The 20,134-nt window shown below is 43.8% G+C and overlaps 1 protein-coding gene across 1 annotated transcript in view; it reads left to right on the top strand.

Annotated features, from left to right (window-relative positions):
• The window catches only part of LOC137425661 (protein bicaudal D homolog 2), an 80,544-nt gene that overhangs the window by 40,808 nt on the left and 19,602 nt on the right, over positions 1-20,134 (top strand). The gene's annotated exons all lie outside the window — the stretch shown is intronic.

The following is a 20,134-nucleotide window of genomic DNA, read 5'->3' as shown; positions in this document are numbered from 1 at the left end:
GAGCGAGGTGTCGAGGAGGACATATATAACGGCAGAGGAGAAGAGCATGCCAGGCCACAACTTGTGGATATAAAACACGCAATCGTCGTGTTTTATATAAAACTTGTGCTTGGATATAAAACACGCAATCGTCGAAAAACATGAGCGAGGTGCCGAGGAGGACGTATATAACGGCAGAGGAGAAGAGCATGCCAGGCCACAACTTGTTCAGAGTGCCGGCGATAGCTCGCCTTCTCTTTGTGGAAAACACGGTGAGATCCTTAACATCCAACAACTAATGGGACGCAAACGGGGCGCCCAGTTTAGCGGTACACACATTGATGAATCACCCTGCCTGTGATTCACCCATGACAGGTTATAGCTGGGTCGGGATTCAAACCCAGGCTGGACAGTTTAGACTTTAGAGTCAAGTGTGCGTACCTCCAGTCCAGGCCATCCTGCCAACTTGTATGCTGCATACAGGTGAAATATAAAGCGCGAGATATTTTTATATACTACTGTGTTCAAAAAGTATCCGACCATTATTTTTCATGCGTAAAAAACAAGAAGCTAAGGAGGCGTTGATTGGTGCACGTATGTAGGCGATCCTAATGCACACGCGTGAATTTTTTCCCACCTGCAGAAGCTGTCATTCGATGGCAGACCACCGATGAGTGAGGACATGTAAGTGAGCGCCGTCGGATTTTCGTTTTTGACAAAATGACGGAAAAACTTGAACAACGCTACTGCATCAAATTTTGTGTAAAGCTTGGCGATTCCCAAGTGGAAACGATCCGCAAGATTCAACACCGTTCATTCCATTATGAAGGAGCTTTTGGGCTTCAGGAGAATCTCAGCGAAGTTCGTACCAAAGCTGCTAACGATTGAGCAGAAGCAACTCCGTTTGGAGATCGCACAGGACATGCTGGAGACTGTGAACAGCGATCCCAGCTTCCTCAACACAGTGATCACTGGCGATGAGTCCTGGGTTTATGGGTACGACCCAGAAACCAAGTTGCAGTCATCACAATGGAAGCATCCAACATCCCCGAGGCCAACAAACACAAAATTTGATGCAGTAGCGTTGTTCAAGTTTTTCCGTCATTTTGTCAAATACGAAAATCCGACGGCGCTCACTTACATGTCCTCACTCATTGGCGGTCTGCCGTCGAATGACAGCTTCTGCAGGTGGGAAAAAATTCACGCGTGTGCATTAGGATCGCCTACATACGTGCACCAATCAACGCCTCCCTAGCTTCTTTTTTTTTACGCACGAAAAATAAAGGTCGGATACTTTTTGAACACACTACGTATACTGTATATTTAAAAAAAAATTGGTGTGGTTTTTGGCGGGCTGGAACGGATTAATAGCATTTCAATGCATTTCAATGGGGAAATTTGATTTGAGATACGAGCAATTTGAGTTACGAGCTCGGTCACAGAACGAATTAAACTCGTAAGTCAAGGTTCCACTGTATATATATATATATATATATATATATATATATATATATATATATATATATTGTTGCGGTTTTGAGAACCCACACAGGTAACATCATTAAAGGTTAAAGGTTGCACCCCATAGTTAGGCCACATGCAACACGTAGGTCACTTTAGGACGTTAGTTATTTCATAGTATGTGTTTAGGATAAGGCCATTCCCAATAGTTGCATCTGCGTTGTGTAAAACAAATAAGAGTAGGCCCCGTTCGTCCATTTTTGCAGCCTCCCTCCAACCGACTCCATTGCGACTATCCTGTCTGCACCCCATTGCCCCTCACAGTTGTCCAGCCCAAAGGCCATGAGGTAAGGCCCGAAAAGGGGGCGGAGCGCAAGGGTGGGGGTGTGGCCACGTCAAGCAGCCGTCAAGGGCGGAGTCGATAAGACCTCACCAGCCAACCAGGGCTGAGGCGACATCGCCTGACAGGGTGTGGCTGGACATTCCAGAGGGTTCGCTGGGCGTGGCAAAATAACCCTTCGCGCGAGGCCCCCACCTCAGTTATGAGGAGGGAGAGACGCTTGAACAGAGTTGAGTCTGAGTTATGAGCCGGGGTCCTCTGCTGAATGAGTTTGAGGAGAGACGTGCTGTGGCAAGCATTTGGAAAGGATTGATTGCGCTTTACAAAGGGCTGGCGGAGGACTGCAGCGTTGTGAAGGACTTGTGAGGGAAGCCAATCCTTGGCATTCGGGCAGAAAGACGTTGGTGGAAGGCGCTTTGGTAACATCATTGGGGGAGCGGCGCATCGTTCATAGCGATACGGGGAGTGCGTATAAAGGCGCCGGTACACCTATTGCGTACGCAATATAATCGCAAGCCAACCGACCTTTCCCCGATATATAATTGTCCGCCTCGCGCCTACGCCACGCGGAGAGCTGCCTGCCGTCTTCCATCGCCTGCACGGTACGAGTCGGGGTCCAGACGAGCTGTGGACGCCACCTTTGGACCCTCAACCCGATCATCTACAAACCCCGTGTGAGTGAGTCTGAGTGTGAACGGGCCCGTGTCCAGGGATAAGTATAAGACTGTATAAGGCTGCCCTGTGTATCTGCTTCTTCCTCTTCATTGTACATTGCTCTTTCTCTTCCTCTTCTTCCTGTGTAAATAGTTAATAAACTAATCTGTTCTTCCTGTCTTTCCTGATTCGACCGTCTTGGTGATTTCTCCATTCGGTAAGCGTGGCACAATCAAGAACCGCTCCAATCGGGTTTAGTTCCCGTTAACGGCCCGAATCGCGGCTCGCTTTGCTCGACGTGTCCACCAACGCCGTGGTTCGGGTGGGGTTATTTCCTTGCTTCACGGCCGGTGTTAGTACTTAGGTAATAGGACTAATTCGACCAACAACCCTATTTAACACCGACCGGAAGGAACGTGATAGCCCCGGGATCGCGTCGGCCAGTAAAAGGACAAGGGGATTAATCCCCCCTTGATAAGGGGGAGGCTGACGTTGGAGATCCGCAACATGATATATATATATATATATATATATATATATATATATATATATATATATATATATATATATATATATATATATATATATATATATATATATATATATATATATATATATACAGAATAACTGTTCAGTCGCGGAGGCTCTGCTCGGCAAATATAACATCTTTAACCGCGTCCGTAACAATATGTATGTATATATTGTTACAGATCGCGGATTAAGATGTTAGTTACCGAGCGGTTTGGTATTGCCGCGACCTAACAGGATCCCTGGCTCACCCGATTCACCCAGGACTTTGGCCGTATCGCACCACAGCTGCTCAATGAGGGAAAAGACAAAAACGACGCAATGTAAAGAGGAAAACGAAGGCCAAGAAAGGTTTGGAAATACGACTGAATTTATTGACTATTTACACACAAGCAAAAAGGAACAATCAAGTTTATTTAACACATAAGACGCAGGTGACACAGTGCAAATTTTAGCTTACCTACAGACTTAATTAAATACCCAGGGACAGAACAAACAAAACAAACTCACGTATACAAGAAGGGTGGAAAGGCAGGAGGTGGATGGTTGGAGGGAGAGGGAGGTCCAAGGGGGTCCCGCAGCACCACCGGCGCGTTTAGCAGCTGCCGTTCCTCTTCGGCCCTGCTCCAAGCCGCAGTTCAGGCCCCCTTTGGCTGTTGGGTGCTCTTGCTGCTGCGGCCTCCGTCCGCTGCGTTCCCATGACTTGTCTGGTCCAAACCCTCAACTCTTTCTTGTTTCTCTCACTCCTCACCACCGACTCCGCACCGCAACCAACTGACCACCGACTCCTTACCAACGCAACCGACTCAGACCAACTCAGACCAACTCCTTGCGACCAACTCCTTGTGCATCCCTGACCAACTCCTCGCGACCACTTCCGTTTTGCGCCTTTTATAGCGCCTCCAGCGATTACGCCCCCGGCGTTTTGGACACGCCCATCGGGGTGCTCACCTCGGCCCTGGTTGGTCGCGCGACCCTCGGGCTCCGCCTTGGATGACGACGGGCGGGCACGCCCCTCCTCCCCTCTGACGAGGTGGAGACACGCCTTTCTTCTCCGACTCAAAGCACATGGTCAATGGCGGTTATTGGAGGGGAGGTGATTGGAAATCGAGGGCTCAGCAGTGACGAGAGGGGATGTAATATGGAAATGGAGGTTTTGGGGATGGGAAGGAAAGGGAATCTATTCTCTTTCACTGGTGCAATGGAGTATTTCAATTAATGGAAGACACAGCCTTACACTAATACACATAATAAGGATATAACTGTCAAAAAAAGATATATCGTGTCCTGCATGTATGTTTTATGGACTAACTACGGGAACGCCCTTTGACCTTTATACAACCACAAACGGAGGGAGGAGGGGTGATATTTTACAACAACCTTTTACAACAACCTTTTACAACAACCTTTTACAACAACGTTTTACCACAACAATAAAATAAATAAAAAACATTCTCATATCCACAACAATATATATATATATATATATATATATATATATATATATATATATATATATATATATATATATATATATATATATATATATATATATATATATATATATATATATATATATATATATATATATATATATATATATATATATATATATATACATACATACATACATACATATATATATATATATATATATATATATATATATATATATATATATATATATATATATATATATATATATACACAAAGAATTAAGTTAAGCACCCCTACACAACGAATTAAGGTAAGCACCCCCTAATATATATTCTTTGTGTATATGTATACATTGGCATATATTCTAAGGTATGTGAGATCAAATAATGATTGGTATGACATTAGCAATTATCCATTGATGAAATTGAGTGATCAAAGTGAAAAAAAGTGATTGGTTGAGTCAGTGATCCGATCACGTGGGTCCTACACACGTTATTGACGCAAAGATCGCTAGAGGTCTTCTCAGAACAATGACTGTACGTTAGAAAACATAAACGTCATCCACACTGTCCGTGATGGACCTATAGCTCCATACTTAAATTGAGGTGAAAATATGCCTAAAATTCCCAAAAAATTTCACCTTAAATTATTCAGAATAAAATATTGAAAACGGCATGATTGTTATGTTTTTATGTGACCATAATATCACTTCTCCAGAAAATATAGCAATATCATGGGTATATTACACTGTTTTGACGACAACAAACTTGTAATGTGCGAGGTTGTAAAAAAACGGGGGGGGGTGCTTAACTTAATTCTTTGTGTATATATATATATACATACATACATACATACATACATACATACATACATACATACATACATACATATTGTTACGGACGCGGTTAAAGATGTTATATTTGCCGAGCGGAGGCTCCGCGACTGAACAGTTATTCCCCGACTCTGAAACCCGATTTACCCCAAACTTTGGCCGGATCGCGCCACCGCTATTCAATCGGGAAAACTCTAAAGCGACCGAATGCAAAGAGGAAAAGGAATAAGACGAGAAAAGGGGTTGAAAATACTACTAAATTTATTTACTATTTACAGGCTCAAAATAACCAAGGAAGAAGGAAGGATAAGAAAATAATTTACAGAAGATATTAGAGACACAGTGCAACGCTAGCTTACCTACAGTCTTAATTAACCCAGGGACAGAACAAACAAGGACAGACTCACGTGGGGAATGATGATAGGACTGGCAGGAGGTGAATGGCTGGAGGGAGAGGAAGGTCCACGGGTACTGCCGCACGATTGGCTCGTTGGGCAGCCGCCGTTCCTTTGCGGCCCTGCTCCAAACTGCCGTCCAGGCCCACGCTGCTGTGGCTGCAGTTTCGGTGGCTCGAGCTGCTGTAAACGCAGTTTCGGTGGCTCGAGCTGCTGTAAACGCAGTTTCGGTGGCTCGAGCTGCAGCTCAACTCTGGACTTCTCTCGGACTCGACTCAAAGCGCCTCTCTTGGACTCAACTCAAAGCGCATCTCTTGGACCCAACTCAAAGCGCATCTCTTGGACCCAACTGCTTGGACTCCCTCTCGTCTGCGCTTGGGAACGCCCCGCCGGCGGGTTATATAGGCCCCGCCCCTCAACCTTTTTGAACCTCCCCCAAACGTTCTCTCTCCGCCCTCTCAAGCCAAACCCCTGGCTCATGGTTGGTCGAGTGGGGCGGGCTCACTCCTCCCCTCTATGACGAGGTGGAGACACGCCTTTCTTCTCCGACCCTGCCTCGTGGTCAATGGCGGCAATTGGAGGGGAGGTAATTGCCAATCGACGAAAGGGGGAATGGAGGTTTTTGGAAATGGGAATGAAGGGAATCTATCTCTCTCACTTGGTGCAATGGAGTACTTCAATTAGTGGGAGACACAGCCTTACCCTAAAACACAGAATAAGATATAACTATCGAACAGGGGTATTCTATGATTGGCTGACGTGTATGCTTTTGGACTAATTATGGGACGCCCTTTTGACCTTTACACAGCTCCGGAGGCAGGAGGGGCCAGACTCGAGCAATAATAATAATACACACAATAAAAAAAATACAGTCCTCATATCCGCAACAATATATATATCTTCACAGTCATACCCCCATTTTACGCCATTTCGACCTACGTCAAATCCAACTTTACGCCACTCTTCTAGAGTAAATTTCAGTTCAGCGAACGTCATTATGTGCGACTTTACGTCACTCCTACGGACGTGAAAAAAATTAAACAATTTAAACAATTGGATGTTTTAACGTTTTAACGATCGTTGATCGTTGTTTTACCGTTGATGTTTTAACGATCGAAACCATTTAAAATACAATAAAAAGCACATTAAAAATATTTTTAAAATGTACGTACAGTATACGTAAGCGTAGCTGCTGGTTCTCATTCAAAACAAAGGTGACGCCATATGCATTTTGTCCTGTGCTGCGGTCATGTGCTTGCTTTGCCTTTCGCTGGTATTTTTGTGATTATTCCTTTACTGTGTAAAACGACCAACGTAACGTGGCAACGGCGAAACATGACGATGCCGGCACGGACGTACAATATACGTTTGTATTAGAGGGAAGTAGTTAGTTAGATGATGCTGTGTGTGTGTAATTGTGGGTGCCTCTTGGGCTTGGTGAAATGAGGCATTGGTCGAGAATGGTTGTGTGTGTGAGAATCTGGTTATCGTTGAACTTGGTAAAATGAGGCAATGGTCTGGGATGACTGGAGAAAGTGTATGAGTGGTGTATTGAGGACATGTGTCATGGTGTTGAGTGATTGACTTGCATGGGGTGCAAGTGGATAAATGGAGAGAATACCTGGTGTGTGGGAATAAATGGTGTGTGGAGTGAGTAGTGTGGATTGAGTAGTGTGGAGTGCATGGTGCGAAGGAGTCGATGGGGGAGGATGGACCCCTTCACGAATACCCGGGGAGGGTAGTTTAAAGTTAGGTAGAGGGAGTAGGTAAATTGTTTGGAAATTGACATCTGTGGTGCAGGGAGTAGCAAGTTGTTGCTTTGAGGGGTTCATGAGTGAGTGGAATGGCTGGGTATATGGGCTTAATTAGTGAGTATGGTTAAATGGGCACTCTGCCACTGGTAGTCTGTCAGCCAGGTGAGGCCGCAGGTAGGCTCTGGGAGCCAGGTAGCGTTCAGTGTAGAGTTCAGTGGGGCCCGAAGATCGCCAGAGAGGGCATCAGAGGGGTGAGAGAGCCAGGAGGGCCTTCCCCGAGTTGGGGTAGTTGAAGGAGCTAGGCAAGCTCGGGTGGCGACTTCAGTGGCGGAGGTGCGCAGGTAAGTAGGACCTCCTGGTAGAGCCACACGACCCAGCCCTGAAATTGTGCGAAGGCACAGATAGAAAAAAGGGGGGAGTGAGACCCCAAATTTGGTAGGGCACCACAGGGTGGGTCAATGGGAATTGGTTTTTAGAACCACATAGTGTAAAGAGGCCAATTGATTGGCAGGGCAAGACCCCGGGTAGTTTAAAGAGTTAATGTCAATTAGAAGGATAGTTAGGATGAAATCTCTTCGCACCATCCACATCCACTCACCAAGGTGACATGACTCCACACCAGGTTTTGCAGATGATATGGAATGAAAGACGCATCATGACGTGGGTGAGACATTGTGTTTATTCCATCTCTTCCTTCTTGGGAGGGATTGGAAACGAATTTGGCATAAAGGGGGATAGAAGAGACAAGACGGTAGAGACGGAATTTGTAAAGTGTAAATATGGGGAGGGGCAAGGGTAGTGTAGGTTGACATGGGGGGTGACGAACGGCTACGGACGAGCTTTCTCCGCTCGCTCTCCCGCACCCCTCATGTTGCATTACCTTGTTTTGACGTGTACCCTTGCGCCCTTTCCCCCGCTAACCTCTGTTTTGTCTTTCCTCCCCACCCATGGACCCATATCCTTTGTTGAGGGGAGTGTGCAGGAACCCTGAGCTGTGCGGCTGCACTTTTGTAGTAAATATACCAAGTAGATACCCTTGATGCATATCCTTGTAAAGAACCGATAGACGTGTGCATGTGCACATGTGCATGGATTTTCAAATGCCTGCCTGTACGTCGTCGTTTCTGCGTATATCGCATCGTCCAAAAATAAAGAAGCAAGCAACTTCGGCCGCTCGAGGAAAGACGGGGCACGCCTATGACTCGGAGGCGAGCGTCGATCTCAGGGGCGGCCGGGTTCACGGAACCCTGAGCTCGTTCGTTCGTCACAGACGACACGACACGACCACCGGTGAAACTGCTCGGACACGTTGGGTAAAGCATGCCGTGGTGAACCGGGCCGCGGAGCCACTTGGCACACAAGCCAGCTCAGTCGACACGTCCATGCCGGAGAAGACCCGACCGAAAACAACGGAGGGGCTCCCGACGGGGAGCGGCAAATATTCAGGGCGAAGCCGCAGCCCGCTCCAGTTATTTACTCTAGTTTTACGAATTACGGTGTTTGTCTTCATCTTAAGGCATATTTAAGACATTACGCCTGGTTTACGTCAAAAACCGAGTTACGGCACTGCTTATGGAACCAATTCATGACGTAGGCCCGGGTATTACTGTGTGTATATATATATATATTATATGTCCTTATAAATATTTTTACTTCTGATAGGCTTGTCCCACGAAATGCCATGATTAACTATTTATACACGTTAACAGTGCTTGCCCAAGGAGGAAAAGCCCCTTGGGGAGACGGTTTATTAATATTGATATTGTTTTTAATAACATTAGTATCATGTAATTATCATCAGTGTTGATATTACCTCCTCCACCACTGAAGGTTGATGAAGATTATGTTTTCAGCTCTGTCTGTTTATTTGTCTGTCTGTGAACAGGATATCGCAAAACGTTGTGCACTGATTCAAATGAAATTTGGTGAAGAGGTTAGGCATGTGACACGGACGAAATTATTCGATTTTGGTGAAGATCCGGATTCGGATCCAGATCGTATAATTTTTTAAAGTGATTCTTCACCATTGGGAGATATGTCCAAAAACGATAAATAGCAGGATATCTCAAAACGTTGTGGATGGATTTGGACGAAACTTGGTGGAGAGGTTGGGTGTCTGACAAGTACAAATATATTAGATTTTGGTGAAGATCTGAATTTGGATTTGGATACGAGGATTATTTAATATTTAAGTGATCATCAAGTGATCTGTTTTTTTTTTTCTTAAGTGATCTTAATCTTCACCATTGAGAGACCGGGTGAAAGCGATATATAATATGATATTTTAAAAAGTTGCGGACGAGTTATGACTAAATTTGGTGGACGAGTTGGTTAGGTGACAAGAACAAGCTGATTAGATTTTGGTTCAATTCCGAATCCAGATCCGGCCTATCGGTGGGATACAAAACATAAACTATTCAGCCTGGCGGAGGTGTGCGCTCTACTGAGTGCCGTTCTAGTTACTTTTGTTATTAGAAGCAGCTTTGGAAAAATGCCACAATTAGCTATCTTAACACAGATATGCACCTTAACACGGATTTTGCGTAAGGTGGACAAACCTTCTTGGAGAGGGCGGGGGAGGGTAAATATGAAGTTGCTACAACCTCTATTGCGCGACCCTTAGTCCTCATGTCAAGTTTGGTTAAGATTGGATAAGTAACGACCGAATGTACCGCATTCAGACAGACACCAAATTGCGAATTTTAGTATGATGATGTCAAATTGAGGAAATAGATATTTTCCTCCCAATCACTCATCCTATTTATGTTTTTATTACTCTCGCCAGAGGAGAGGGTATTGCATTTGAGTCTGTTTGTCTGTCTGTCTGTCTGTCTGTCTGCAAAGAATAAATATGATTTTCTCTGCAACCGTTGGTCCGATTCACAGGAAATTTTCACCATAGGTGCAACTCCACCTGTATAATTTTTTAATGATAACTATGACGTCATACGTCACGTGGTTCGGTCGCCATCTTGGAAAAAAACGAAAAACTTTGCACCTCTATATCTCCAAAAGTGCTGAATAGAAAAAATTGAGACATGGCTCATTGTAAAGAACTCTCCATGGGGAATAAAATATGTTAATGATGATGTTATAGGTGCCTCGATTATGACGTCATAATTCGACAAGTATAAAACTTCATCCGATCAAGATTAAATTTCTTGAGCATAATCTAGGAATAAATTAGTTTAGAAAAAAAAAAGATGACGTCATCGGTCACGTGGTTCGGCCGCCATACTTGTTTTAACACAAAAGCCTTAAAAAACCACTGAAGATACATCCTGGCGAGGGTCTGCAATCTCTGATTGCTCTTTTTCTTGTTTTATTTGTTTTTTAAACCTCACCGAAGTTGTCAGATTTTCATTCAAACTTCCTCGAGTTGATGTCCGTGTTGATACAGTGTTTGTAATTAATTTTTGATAATGGTGTGACTTGCTCTGCCATTCCATCCATGTTGCAGTTTTTCGTGCAGTTTCTTGTACTTGGAGGCCTGAGCGCCATGTAGCTGCATTGTTTACGAACCGCAAGTTTCCAAGCTGTGGGAGTCATACCATTAGCTGTGTGGGCCGTTTCCTGTGTGGCTGCATTTGGAACGGATGTTCAGCACGAGCCATGTAGGAGTATACTGAGGGGGAGAGCAAGCACACTTGTGTTGGTCTGTCACAACTCCCAAAATGCCTGGAATGCCTGGAATGGTATCTGAATGCTCTAACTGCAGGAAAGGAGTTGGGCATGATTGCCACTCTTGTTGTTGTATCTATAATATATACGTATATTAATTTTTTAAAAATAAGAACATCTGAATCCAACATGCAGCATTTGGCTTCGGGGCTGAACAGGCAGCTGTGCAGTTACTAAACTTGCTGAGCTAGAACGAAAGCGCCGGCTGGCCTGCAGGTGCCCTGTCTGATTACATCTGTGATCTTTTTCTATAGTTCAGTGTGTGTCTCTCAGTGTGTGTTTTGCTTGGGAGAACCCACTCTCGATCCCCTGCGGCTGAAAGCAGGCTTTTACAAGAGCTAGCATTTTATCTGGCTTGGTGATGCTTTAAAAGGAAAATAAAAATGCTTTGTAGTTGTTCGTGTTATTGTCGTTCTGCCAATTGAGTTATGTCAGGGTGAAGTTTGGAGGTAATTTTTTTTTCAGTGCATGTTTCTAATGGACTTGTAACTTTGACTTTTCCAATTGTAGTGAATTTTTTTTTCATTTTTTTAACGTGTCATCTTTGGAACCGTTCGTCATGGCGTCATCGGTGCCCCCACAGTCGGTAACGTAATGGCAATTAATTTAAACGGAAAGCTTGTTGGATCCTCTGAAGCTTTTCTCTTTTAAACTCACTCTGTGATGTTTTGGGTGTACTGTTCAACTCTGTTCACATTTATTTTTGCCAAGTCTGCTCTTGTGTGTGACAATGTCCATTTTTAGAGCAGCTGGTGTCACTTTTCTTTTGGATAGCATTTGAATTCTTTCATTTTTATACAAAGTGCACATGCTCTTGCACATTTAGTTCACAGAGCCCCTCTGATTTATCAATTGTTCAATGTCAGCCACATACGTGTCGTTTTGATCTTCTACCCAAGAAATGTGCTATTCCTGGTTGTCGCGAAGCTGGTCTTCACGACGTATGCAGTTGCGACGCAAGGGCGACGCACAGTGCGTGTTTGTTTGATGATACTTGTTGGGATTTTTGCAGGGAAATTCCATCTTCTGCCATTCCGAGAATAGGTTGTTGTTTTTGTATGTAGTCTGTGGCTGCTGGTTGCATCATTTCTCTGGAAGCGCGTTTGTGCCGCTGATGCGTGGTCCGTGCACCGTGGCACCGTGGTCCCCTTTTTGAAGCAATGTTTTACGGCCGGATGCCCTTCCTGCCGCCAACTCTGTTAGTCGCCTCTTGCGACACAGGGAATTACCAGTGAACTGCTACTCAATTTTGCCAACCTCCAAAGAATGACAGGCCGAATCAACCCCCCAGCGTTAATTCAACAATCGACCGGGATTTGAACTGAGGATCCTAGGATCCCAAGCCAGCACCCTAACCATTGAGCCAACACCAGGCTTCGAGAATAAGTAACACGTACTTAAACCATGATTCTATTGTTCCCATCTAATACCCCATGTGTGCGAAGCGAAAGCGGGGTTGAGCAATTGGTTCACTCTGTCGATCTACAAATGTAAGTTTATGATCGAGGAACAACTCTATTATAGTTGAATGTTGTATTTTGAAAATGAATCGGAAAACGAACCTGTAGATCAGCAGTATTTTAGCTCTGAATTTGTCCTGATCGCACAAAAAGGTGATGTAATAGATGGTGATGTAAAAGATGTTGCATCGACGGCGGTAAACTTCGGAATTTTTTTTCGACAACCTGGAAAATTTATTTATTTCAATCAAATTATGTACTTGAAAACTGTAGAACACAAATCGTCTTTTTGGCACTTTCAAAACCCTTCTGTTTAGCATTAGTTGGACAAAATATTACGCATTTTACACCATCTCGACCAATCACATTTGCTGTTTTTCAGTCCCCACCCATGCCCTTGGTTCTCATGACTGTGCAGTGAAAGGTGTTCAATGAATGAACCCTTGAGTTATCTCCATGCTTTTTGAAAAAGAAAACAGGGAGATATTGTCATCGGCTCCGTCCTGTCTGTCCGTCACGCTATCTCCTAAACGGTTGGGCATAAATTCACCAAACTTGGTAGTTATGACTACCACATGGCACGAATGTGCAAGAGAAGGTCCATTTTTGACCCTGCCCCCTGGGGCAGACTCAAAAGGTCACATACGGAAAAATGCAATTACGGCATATTTTACAACATTTAAAAAAAAAATGAAACTTTGTATATGCAATGAACATTGGGGGATGCATTAAATTTGTAATTATTTTATGGATTTGATCCCAGGTCATGCTCCAGTGGGTGGGGACTTAGGGTAACAGGGGTCAAAATGGGAATTTTTGAAATCACAATTTGATATTGGGTCATTTCTAGTGGAACCTTTTTGCCATTTTTCAATTTTGCTTTAGAGAGGAAACGTGGGGATTTGCGGTGGCAAACCATCGATTTAGCTCTGGATTTCAATTATATTGATTATGTTTTGCAAAGAATCAAATTTTGACTAAAAATATATAAACTCGTTAAATTGTTTTTGAGGTTTTGAGGCAAGTACAGTACTGCATGTGCCATTTTAAACATTTTGCTTGTATGTCAACTCTTCTGTTAAGATGAATGGGCATGGTAGAGTGTGCATGGAAGCCACAAATTGAGTGGGGAGAGTAAAAGAATGCTTTGTGTATGGGCCGATATCTATCTGTGTGCTGAACACACAATTTTTCAGGGTTTGTGAGTCGAGAAAAAAAAATTCTGATTTGATTCTAATCATATACGATGTTGTAGGCCCTTTGAAGGTTGCAGTCAAAATGCGGAATGATACGGGTTTGATGGCGGTTCTAAATACAGTCGATTGATGACTGCGATATCAGATTGATGACTGCGAACGGGCAACTAAAGACTGCTCTTGTCAGAATAATCTATGCGAGCCCTTTTATGACTCAAAAACAAAGATTTTGTCACATGGTCGAGATGGGATTGTGTTCCCATGTCGAGTAAGATACGTCACCTGATCAATGGCTGCATGAATGTGCTGGTGTAGTTGTCGTGCTGATTTGACTCCATCGTCCAAACCTACTTGTACCCACCTGTCCTGCCTACCGTTTGATGTTGAACGGCTCACTTGATTGGCTCTTCTTCTTTTGCATGTAAAATCTAGGCTCAAAGAAAAGCGAGAAGACAGACGGTAAAATGGTACTGCACTGACAATGGAGTCCCTGTGGGACATGACGAGCAAGGGTCACCGAGTAGTTTGCCATGTGAGGCTTAGAGGTGTAATTTGTAGCTACATATAGGAACCGTATGGGGCACTCGGGCTGTGTGGGGTTGCATGGTTATTGTGGTGCCTTGAGGTCATACATTACGCAGGAAATATATCAGGCAGGTTCTGTTCCTGCCCCATTATCTGGTTGTAGCAGGCGACAATCATCTGGTGTATTTAGCCTCTTATTGCAGTGCCCGGATATGTTCGCCTTTTTTTTCTTATCTTATCAGGGCTCAACGTTGACTTTTTTCTTGCCTCTTGATTGGACAGGATGGTTTTAACTCTTACCTGTCCGGCACCTGTCCAACTATTTGTGAAACGTAAATCAATTACCAAACCTCAGACCTAGCCCGACTGGGCCAACCTAAACCAGATCCCACACGGACTTGTGAATTGTTCAAATTAACACTTGATAAATTAGAGTCCATATTTCAGTCGAGACCAGAGAGTTCATTCGTGAGATAAAGGACATGGGGAGGGTCCTTTTCAACTCTTGCTTTGTGATTCAAAGCACAATCTATATTTCCTACAAGCCGTGACTTTTTTTGGACAACTCGATATTCACTTAAAAACCACCAGAACCAAGATATTCACTTATCCAACACTTATCCAACCAAAATATTCAAGTTACCCTCACCAGAGGAGAGGGTATTGCATTTGACTCTGTTTGTCTGTCTGTTTGTCCACACAGAATAAATATGATTTTCTCTGCAACCGTTGGTCCAATTGACAGGAAATTTTTACCATAGGTGCGCCTCCACCTGAATAATTTTTGTTTTTGTAATAACATTAATGGAAGACTCCAGACCCAATTTTTTTTTTAATTATTTAAATCTTTAGAATTAAGTAATCTTTAATTTTTAAAAATAAAAAAAAATCGACGCTAAATTAGTCGTAAAATGCGTTTTTTAAAAGGCACGATTAAAAAAAAAAAGCTAGGTCTGGAATCCTTGTGACGTCACTGTGACGTCACACGAGGTATAGATCTCAGCTGATCGCGGTGCACACAGTGCATAAACATGGCAGACATCGCAGAAGAAGAAGTTTCTGACTCCCAATCGCTCGATATTTCCTCCGATCTGTCAGACTTTTCAGCCGATGAATACGTATCGGAGGCTGAGGAAAGTATTGCAGAAGAATTTGATATAGAGCGGAGAGAATTTGGTGTTCAACCATATCAGTTTGAGCCGGAATATGCCGACGAAGATCCAGAGGCCAATATGGAGGTCGAAGTGGAAAACGACGAAGATGATGCTGAACTGAACGGCTCGCAGATTTAGATTACTGGTACGTGTTGGGCTCGCCTACTTGTTGATAATTTCGGTTAAATATGCGAGGAATATTTATATCAAGCGAGTGTTATTGCAGTAGTGACTTTGTTTGATCGATAAAACGGTAAAAACCCGATCGCCTTGTGCCTGTATCATGGCGTAGCCACAGACACGCAGGCTGCAGCTACTGAGTGTAGTGTACAAATGCACTCGTCACTGTACGTCGGCGTTTCGTATAATTTTGGCCAATTTATTTATATTTATGGCAGGCATGTTCCGCTAGACCCCGAAATAAGTCGATACATAAACAATATTATGCTCGCATCCCGGGAGGGTGGGGGGAGGGGGGGGATAGCCCACATTTTATACATGACACAAACGTCATTTACGATTTCGTTTAGGCCTAGGCCTATGCATTGCAAGTGTCTTTGGGGACACACAGTGACAGTACACTCGCATTGGAGCCTGTGTTTATGATTATAATACCATTGTTGTCCCCCATTGCACCGTGGAGCGAAAGGGGGACTATGGTTTGTCCGTGCGTGCGTGCGTGCGTGCGTAAGTGAAGGACCGAATTCTAATTTGGTGTGTGGGTGCATCTAGGCATAAGGAAGAGTGCTATTGAAAATTGGGTCGCCACGTCAAAATCCAACATGGCCGCCGCCAGGTATGTCTGAACCTTGCGAGTGGAATATCTTGAAAAATAAGCGAAGTACTAACTTCTAATCTGATGTGTGGGTGTACCTAGGCATAAGGAAGAACGCTGTTGAAAATTGGGTCGCCACGTCAAAATCCAAGATGGCCGCCTTGCGTCTTCCACTTTGTCAACTCGCATCATTTCACCGACGGGAGACCTAGGCGTAACGCTTGTTTTTCTTGAATGAAGGGGGGTGGGGGGGGTTCATAATCTCAATTTATGGTTGCGTACATACTTTAAAGGGGCTCTTCAATCATGAAACGTCGTTTACACTTTACATGCAAATATTGGTATAAACCAGCAAAATAAATTGGCTACCTGTTATACATTATATTTTGTTTCTAGTACTGCACTCCTAGTACTAACAGTGCCCAGCCAAATGTTATGGCCCTTTAGGCCACTTAAAGGTGCACTTTATTGAATCTTCATTCTGTTGCAGTGATGTCACTCGGGTCACATTGTGCAAGAACATGATGTAATAAAGCCAGCATGACGTCAAGTCACCTCTGGAGCCTGAGAATGACAGGATTTCGAACATCAAAATGCGATAAGGATTCAACACAGTGTGGCTTTAAAAATCCGTTTCTCAACAGCACGCACATTAGAAAAAGGGAGCCGCATTTATATTTCTTCTATTTTCAAAATTACGCTTTTTCCCGCATACCCCCCCCCCCCCCCCACCCCCCCCCCCCCCCGAGTTTCTCAATATGCCGCATCACCTGAATGATGCTCAGTCACATTTGACGGCAGATCAAGATTTCCAAACCCTAAAACATAAAAGGGTTATTCCCATAATTGACTTGGTAGGACCTTTCCATCGTGCTCGAGTTCGTCGGGCAAACCTCTTCCAAGTGTTATTACTGACGATATTTTTCGGAAATTCATGCAGTGTTCGCACAAAAGGCTCCGAGACTTTGCTGCACCTGTACAAAACACAACTATAAACCATTTAGAATCCGATATGCAGGACAATATAACTAGAATAGAAACACTCCACACTATTGTATTGTATTGTAAACCATTTGTAAAGTATTTCTGGCTTCCCCATCACCTCGTGTGACGTCATACTGCGCATGGGCACGTGGTCTAAGATTTGCAGAAGCGTTTTCGTCGATGGTCTATTATTGGCGCATTTAAGGTCGGATTACAAGGAAACGACTTCGCGGATTGATTTTTTTTTTTTTAGATGATGTTATGTACTGATCAAATATTATGTAGAAGCTTTTAACTAAAAAATTTTTTTGGGGGTTTGGAGTCTTCCTTTAATAGTATGTGATTATCATTAATTGTCCCCCGTCGCACCGCGGAGCGAAAGGGGGACTATGGTTTTCCCGTCCGTCATTGCGGGCGTGCGTACGTGTGTACGTGCGTGCGTGCGTAAGCGAAGGACCGAATTCTAATGTGGTGTGTGGGTGCAACCCACGTCAAAATCCAAGATGGCCGCCGCCATGTATGTCTGAACCTTGTGAGTGGAATATCTTGAAAAACAAGCATTCTGAGTATTGCGCTGCAATACATGTCCCCTACCGGCAGTCTGTCGTCCGGAAAACTGTTGGGGAAATTACCAAGGGTTATGTACCCACAGGTTCTGAATCGTTCCCAATCGCTAATTACCTCAGGATGGGCTCACCTGTGATTTGCACTCGGGACTTCGATTTATACACCTTGCAGACAGGTCAGCAGAAGCACGAGAAAATAAGTTGTTGATAAGAACCTTTCGAATCGCTAAATATCAGTAATTTATTATATTTTCCGGTTTACGATCAATGATCGATGTGTATATATATACATATATATATATGTTGCTCGGCTTGGCTCCGCCCCTCCCAAAAGCGCGCGCTGTGTCGCACTTTTGACGTTCACGAGACGAGGCTGAGGACGCGCGGTGCGGCTTGAGGATAACTCTAGAATAAACAAAGTGCCATAACTTTGTCAAAAATGATCGAAACGTCGTGAAGTTCGAACTTGATCTGTAACTTATCATGTGGAAACCATGTACCAAGTTTGAAATCATTAGCATTAAGAGTTTAGAAAAAAAGTCCGGAAAACTGTTCTTTGCGTGACGGACTGACGGACTGACGGACGGACTGATGGACTGACTGACAGACAGACAGACGGAGAGACGGCGTGCAAACTTATAGTCCCCTCCGGTGTACACCGGTAGGGGACTAATAACCGAAGTACCAACTTATAATCTGGTGTGTGGGTGTATCTCCGCATAAGGGAGAACGCTATTGAAAATTGGGTTGCCACGTCAAAATCCAAGATGGCGGCCACCATATATATGTCTGAACCTTGTGAGCGAAATATCTTGAAAAATAAACCAACTACTAATTTCTAATCTGGTGTGTGGGTGTATCTACGCATAAGGGAGAACGGTATTGAAAATTGGGTCGCACGTCAAAATCCAAGATGGCCACCTTGCGTCTTCCACTTTGTCAACTCGCATCACTTCACCGACGGGGGACCTAGGCATAATGCTTGTTTTTCAAGATATTCCGCTCACAAGGTTCAGACATACATGGCTGCGGCCATCTTGGATTTTGACGTGGCGACCCAATTTTCAATAGCATTCTTCCTTATGCGTAGATACACCAACACACCAGATTAGAAGTTAGTAGTTCGTTTATTTTTCAAGATATTTCGCTCACAAGGTTCATACATATATATGGTGGCGGCCATCTTGGATTTTGACATGGCAACCCAATTTTCAATAGCGTTCTTCCTTATGCCTAGATACATCCACACACCAGATTAGAAGTTGGTACTTCGCTTATCACTCCCCTACCGGTGTACACCGGAGGGGACTATAGGTTTGCACGCCGTCCCTCCGTCCGTCAGTCTGTCACGCAAAGAACAGTTTTCCGGACTTTTTTTTTCTAAACGCTTAATGCTAATGATTCCAAACTTGGTACATGGTTTCCTCATGATAAGTTACAGATCAAGTTCGAACTTCACGACGTTTCGATCATTTTTGACAAAGTTATGGCACTTTGAACTTTGGGAATTCTGATAATTCTGATGATCCTTAACTCAGTGCCATTTTAAGTTTTAATTTCCTTTTAAAACCATTTTCTCTGCAATAATAGGACCGATTGAGATCAAATTTTCACCATATGAGGGACTCGGTCTGTAGAATATTTTAATGGTAATTATGACGTCACAGGTCATGTGGTTCGGCCGCCATATTGTTTTTCGTGAAAACACGAAAACCCCTTTTTCTCTGCAATGGCTGAACAGATCGAGGCCAAAACTTTGCAAGCAGGATCGCATACCCATGACGAACAAAAACGTCACCTAGCGTGACGTCATGCGTCACATGGTTTCAGAGTTATGACGTTTTTAAGCATGAACCTTTAAAACCGAGCTCCTCCCTCATTTTTGATCCAATCGAGGGGAAACTTCACAGATCTGTTCAGCACTAAAATGTCCTTTTGGAATTTGCGATAGGGCACGTGGTTTGGCAGATATCGTTAATTAAACGAAAATTTAAAAAAAAAATGGACATCTCTTGTTTATTCTCTAGTTCTCCTCAAGCCACACTGTGCGTCCTCAGCCTCGTCTCGCAAACGTCAACAGCGCGACACAGCGTGCGCTTTCGGGAGGGGCAGAGCCAAGCCGAGCAACATATATATACACATCGATCATTGATTGTGATCATTAATCGTGATCCGTGATCATTGATCGTGACAGCACCACTTGGTTGTCTGCGACATAAGGGTGAAAGGTGCGAGGAGAGCTCGGCGGGTGAAGTGGAGCCAAGCCGAGCAACATATATATACACATCGATCATTGATCGTGAACCGGAAAATATAATTAATTACTGATATTTAGGGACTCGAAAGGTTCTTTATCAACAACTTATTTTCTCGTGCTTCTGCTGACCTGTCTGTAAGGTGTATAAATCGAAGT

The sequence above is a fragment of the Myxine glutinosa genome, chromosome 4, assembly GCF_964187855.1.
Source record: "Myxine glutinosa chromosome 4, kmMyxGlut1.1, whole genome shotgun sequence".
Lineage (NCBI taxonomy): Eukaryota > Metazoa > Chordata > Myxini > Myxiniformes > Myxinidae > Myxine > Myxine glutinosa.
The sequence above is the reverse complement of the archived record's forward strand: the minus strand, read 5'-3'. Positions and strand labels throughout refer to the sequence as shown.